General features: G+C 47.5%; 1 protein-coding gene across 1 annotated transcript in view; it reads right to left on the reverse strand.

Moving 5' to 3' along the window:
• Positions 1-3,581, reverse strand: part of ZNF609 (zinc finger protein 609) — a 201,783-nt gene extending 198,202 nt beyond the window's left edge. The window contains 1 exon segment of the mRNA NM_001193023.3: positions 3,461-3,581. The gene's annotated coding sequence lies outside the window, so the exon portion shown is untranslated.
• Positions 3,582-6,000: the final 2,419 nt, after the last annotated feature.

Below are 6,000 nucleotides of genomic sequence, written 5' to 3' on the forward strand. Positions count from 1 at the left end.
TATCGCCTCACTAACACACCAGCATCAGGCATTAAGAAATGCGAAACAAAGAAGAATTTCATACATATGAACTGAACCTAAACCACGGAAGACCAAGTATTTTCTTGTCACTGTGGCATGTGATTCTTTAACCACCTGCTCAATAATCCCTCTTCAGCTGCACAGCTGCTGCCAATTCCACATGCCCAGCCAGGCAGGTGCTTTGGTGAATTACCTGTTCCCTAGTGAAAAGAGCCCTTCACTGACTCTTAGTGGGCCCAGAACATGCCAATCAGCATTGCCTGTCTTCATTTTGTCTGTCACAGCCAACTTTTATGAGATATCACAAAGGTATATTTAGTCACTATGTGATTTTGTATTTTGCAAGTTTTTTTTTAAAGGAAACTGATTTTTAAAAATCAGGCAGAAGTGAGAATTCAGCTGCTTAAAAGAAAATTTGCCACACAACATAAGGCTGCCTCATTTCTGAGTGGCCCCATCTGTCTGGCAGTATTCCCATTCACGACCAGTTTCCACAAGGGAAATAACAATTGCTTAGGTACCTATGATCAGGAGAAAGTGGCACTAGAAGGTTCTATTGTACCTGGCAGTAATAAGAGAGAAAGCAGAGAACTTCTGGAGACCACACATCATTCCTGTACTTGTTAAGTCTCCATGGCTGAGCCCAGGCAGTGGTATTCTGAGTCAAATAAGTAAGGAGTGGCACTTCCACTTGACAGAGCAATCAGTAAACCCCTCAACAAATTATCCTGTTCCAGTCATTTAGCTGCTATATGCTAATTGCAACATAATTACTACCAGAAGCCAAAATTATGCTTCCATATCCTCACACAAAATAAGCACTAATCTGTCCAGCTATCTAGACCTCTCACAAGGAAACATTTTCTAACAAGAAGCTGGGGGAGCGGTGTGGAAATCCAAAGTGTTCTCTGAAAGATGGTCACAATCAGAAGACTTGTAAGTTTCCTTGTGGCAAGGGCCCAATTCTGAAACCACTAAATCTAATCAGGGCAAATTTAATCTGAGGCTTCTGCCTTCACTGTCACCTGACAGGATTCAGAAATGAAAGTCAACAGCCCAAGAGCAAAAAGTTTTGGACCCAGTTTAGCTGACTTAGGGACCTAGGACACACAGTTGGAAACAGTCTAAAGACAGTCACCACCTCTAGCAAGGCCTTAAGACACTTCTGTCACCAAGAAATAGAAAGGTCAGAACAACCTGTTCCCTCCTAACAAAGCCTAACACCTCAGCAGCAAGCCGTCATTTTCAAGAAACTCGTTGAAATAAAGAGAAAAGGGAGGCAACGTCGTCAGACTGAGGGCCTCGGAAAGACCCTTACCACAACCAAAGGCTCAGGTTCCTCTTCAATGACACCCAATAGGAAATGGCTGGCTATTGTGGACCACGTATGTTGTGTACAACTGTCCTCTCACAATGACAATTGATTTCTAATCTCTTTTCAAAGAAAAGTTTTCTTTAAAGTCCTAAAGGGAAGCCTCATTTCTAGTCCCTAGTTATTGTTTACCCAACTAACAGTACCGAAGTACCCAACTAGTAGTACTATTTGGGCATTTCTATGAGGTAAATACAAGGATAGGGTTTCTTCTAGCTTGTTCTCATCCTTCTCTCATTAATAACTCCCAAGATCTCAAATTTTTTTGTTACTCTGGCAAATTTCTCCCTAACACAGACACACATATGGATTTTCTGCACAATGAGCAAGTCATATCCTTTCATGAGAATTAAAGATAAAAAGGAAAGTTATTTTGGTTCCCCCAGCTCTTGCCCAGATAGGCAAATTCTGTGGGGTTTTTTGTTGTGCAATTATTCTGACCAGGAAGTCCCCATTAAAAAGGTGCTTGATCCGTGACTCCCTATCTTAACCCTGCTCAGGTTTTTAGTGGTATTCCTAAACAAATAAACAAACGTCTTTGTAGGAGTGTCCCATCTCTATAAAAAGGATTAAATTGGCTGGCTTGAACTAGCTTAGAGTCTTTTTCCTTAGAAGTCTGACACAAATCTCAGGATTGAGTCTTCCAGCCACTATTTCTCCTCAACTTAGTACAGGCTAGCCAAAGAGGCAGGCACAACATGGCTGGCATTCCCTATTCTTCTGAAAAATGTGTGCCAATGAGCTCTGCATTGTTCCTCACTCAAAAAGAAGAGCCTTTCTGTCTGGCCTCCTCCAATGGCAAGCCCCAGTCTGGAAAAGGAAGAAAATGGCACTGAGGAGCCTGGGAGATGGAGCCTATCCAAAGCTCTCAGACAAGACTTGAACCTATGACCTTCACTGTGTACACAATAGGCGGGTGAGAGGGACCGGTTTATCTCTGCAGCAGCAGTTCTCAGCCCTGGGGTAGCTCTCCCGATAAAATGACACGACTATTGTGTGTGGCAGCAAAACAGTCATCTCCTCACAACAGCCTAAACCAGCACTCCCTCCCCCAAGACAAAGCAGCAGGGGTGAAATTAACTCAAGGCTGCAGAGCAAAGCCTCACAGAGAAAAGAGAGGCCTGTGGGGGGACTGGGGACCCTCCTCAACCCCTGGGGCTCTGGACACATGGCTGGAAACAGACAGGCTTTCTCCCCCATCTTTCCCACTCTCATTTAGGTAGGAAGCTGTTTCTTTGAGAATTTAATCATCTGTGATTTGTTCAGAAATATTCCCCCTGAAGGGCTCTGATCTCTCCACCCTGTGTGAGCCTAATTCCTAGAAGCTGAAATGACTGTTTGCTGCTGCCTGTTTCACAAACACACATTAATTGGTCAGATGTGTCTCCTCCTCCTCAACCCCAGAGGGAGGAAGGAGAATCTGAGCAAAGGACAGAGATGATCCAACCGTAATTACACATAAAGGGAAAAGAGGGCAGCACGGGTTTTCCAAACAGGACAGGGTCACAAACCCTCCCGGGGGCACTAGGACAGCAGTTAAGGCCAGGCCCAGGAATCCCTCCATCTTGAAGAAAAGGACAGGAGTAAATGTGACCTGAAGCCTGGAAGGAGCACACACCCACAGCCTACTTACTGCACACTCCCAGCCACCTTGCCCCCCCACTCCTGGGCCACGCACACGTCCTGCTCCCAGCCCTTCGCCCTGAACCCCCCTAACTCCCTCACTAGCTCCAGTCGCCCCGGGCCCCCTCAAGATACCCAGACTCGCCTCGGAAACTCTCTGGCCTGTCCCCACAACCTGGCCAGACCCTAATCCCCTCTCGAGCACCCCTATCCTCTGCCTGAACCAGCCCTGGCCACGCTTTGAACTTCACCCTGCGCCCCTCGACGCCCCCTCCCCCAACCAGGCAATGACCCCCTCCCCCCCGGCCCTACACACCTTCTCCTCCCTCCTCCCCGGCCCCCCAACCCCCACTTCCTCCGTCAGGCGCCGCTATCCCCGGCCCCCTGAGCGCCGCCGCCTCTCTCCTCCCCCAGCCCCGGCTCCACACAAAGCTCCGGACTCACCGCGCGGCCGGTCCCGGGAGCCGCCACCTCCGCCCGCCTGGGCCCCGGGCCGTAGAGCCGCTGCTGCTACGGGGCCCAGGCCGCCATCCGTTCCCGCGGCCCCTCCCCCCCTCCCCACCCCGCCTCGGCTCCGGCTCTCCGCCCCCTCCTCGCGCCGCTCCGCCCCGCCCGCCGGTGCCGCTGTGTCCGGGGCCGCGGGTCCCTCAGCCGCCGCCACCGCCGCCGCCGCCGCCGCCGCCGCCGCGATCCGGGACAACCAGGGCCGCCCAGAAGACCCGGACACTGGACTACCGGGCCCTCGGATCCGGATCCTTGTGCTGTCTGGAGCCGTAGAGCGCAGAGGAAACCCGGAACCTGGATGGAGGAGCCAAATCCTGGGTCTCGGAACGCGCGGTCACACGGAGCCCGGATTAGAGACTCGGAGCCCGGATTAGAGACTCGGAGCTCTGGGAATGCTGGAAAACCCGGCAAGTCGGTTAAAACAGAGATAAACTCGAAGAAGCCTGGATTGGAGAGCTCAAACCTAACGCTCTATCCTCGTGGAAAGAACTCTCGCTGGACCAGACTTCCTCGCAGAGGTCTCTGGGGAAGTATCGTACCTTAAATACGGAAGACACCAGTTCTGTAGGTGTCCAACCATGGGAAGAGCAAAGGGTCTGTCTGAACGTGAACATCACAAAGAACCAGCAAAGCTAATCGTGGTTTCATCCACTTTATCACTTGGTTCAGGGAAGTAGCAACCCCTAATATTTTATCCTTTGTTCTCCAATTTCTTATTTAGGATTACCACTAGTTTTCCTCTCCAAAGCACCCATTTCTAATCCAATATCACCTTTCACCTTGCCACCCCGTATCTCTAAGTCCTACTTTGTCCTTTTCCAACACACCATTCTATTTCTAACGAGTTTAGCTTTTATCTTTTCTTATCTGCCATTCGTCTGATTGCCCAGCACACGATCTAGTAGGCATTCAGCCCTTCTTTAAGTGAACCCTCCCACCTACCTCTCACTCAGGAACCTCATCATACTCTACATCACCTCTTCTCTAAAACGTCCACTCCCTTTCCTAGCGAGAAGAAATTTATCTTAATTCTCAAGTCTTAGTGTCCTTCTGTGTCCTTGCCATCTTAGTCAGCTCTGCAGTTTTGTTTGGTTGCAGTCTCCAGCACTTGGAATCTTACTTCCCTGACAAGGGATCAAATCCGTGTCCCCTGCGGTGGAAGCTTGGAAGTCCAAACCATTGGACCCCGGGGAAGTCCCAGCTCTGCAGTTTTTATCTTTCCTTTCGCTTACCCTGAGGCATCCTTCAACAGTACCACTCAAGATAGCATGTGATTTGAGGATAAAGGCAGATCATAAAACCCCTTTGCTCTCCATTTCCACATATGCATGCAAAAAGTGTGTGCATGTGTGTGTCAGGGGGTAATAGCTCAAGATGAACACTAAGCTGCTCTGGCCTAGGAAAAATAATCTCCCCCTGATCCACCCATATTCAGCGTTCTAGGACGGTACAAGAACAAAACTGACCCCAGGTGATGATGTTACAAGTGACGATTCAGCTACTTGCAGGTAGACAAAGAGAAGGGTTAGATTTGAGACAGGTATGACTTAAGAGTTAACACTAAAGTGGCATCTCCTACTAAAGAGCATGCCTCTACCATGGGAAAACACTGAATTGCAAAAATGGGGAACAAAGGAAAGCAAACATTCCTACAGTGAATTTTTAGAGAAATTTCTCAAGCTTAGAAGTACCATTAAAAATTTTCAAGCAATTGAGGTCCTATACAGTAAAAGAATCTTAAGTTTTGACTCCTTATTCCTCTAGACCAGGGTTTGGCAAAATGCGGCTCACAGGACAAATATGTCCCATAAATTAAGAATGGTTTTTACATTTTTGGATGGCTGAAAAATAACCAGAAGACTATTTTGTGATGTGAAAATTAATGTTATTCAAATTTCAGTGTTCATAAATAAAGTTTTAGCGGCTCATAAGCCATGCTCATTCACCCATGTATTATCTATGGATTCATTTCACTTGCACTACAATAGCAAAGTTGAATAGTTGTAACAAGGACCATATAACCTGAGAAGCCTAAAATACTTGCATCTGGCTCTTTATAATAAGAGAAAGTGTGCTGACCCCTACTCCAAACAAGGACTGTCTGATAGAACTTTGGGCAATGATGGAATTATTCTATACTTGTGCTGCCCAATTCAGAAGTCATTAGCTACATGTAGCTATGTGAACACTTGAAATATGGTACTGTGACTGAAGAACTGAATTCTTAATTTCACTTAAATAATCACATGTAGCTACTATATTAGGCAGTACAGCTCTAGACGCTTCTCAGATCTTCCGTACTGACATTTTTTACCCCTTGATCCAACATCTCACTCCCTTCCTGTGACACATCTACACCTTCTCAGTCACCATCTCCACCTCACCTTATCTACCAGACTCTGAGTCAAGGTACGGTATTTACTAGGTTTTTGTTCTAGACTCTACATTGTCACAACAGAAATCTGATCAGTCTATGAAGT

This window comes from Bos taurus, chromosome 10 (assembly GCF_002263795.3).
Source record: "Bos taurus isolate L1 Dominette 01449 registration number 42190680 breed Hereford chromosome 10, ARS-UCD2.0, whole genome shotgun sequence".
Classification (NCBI taxonomy): Eukaryota; Metazoa; Chordata; class Mammalia; order Artiodactyla; family Bovidae; genus Bos; species Bos taurus.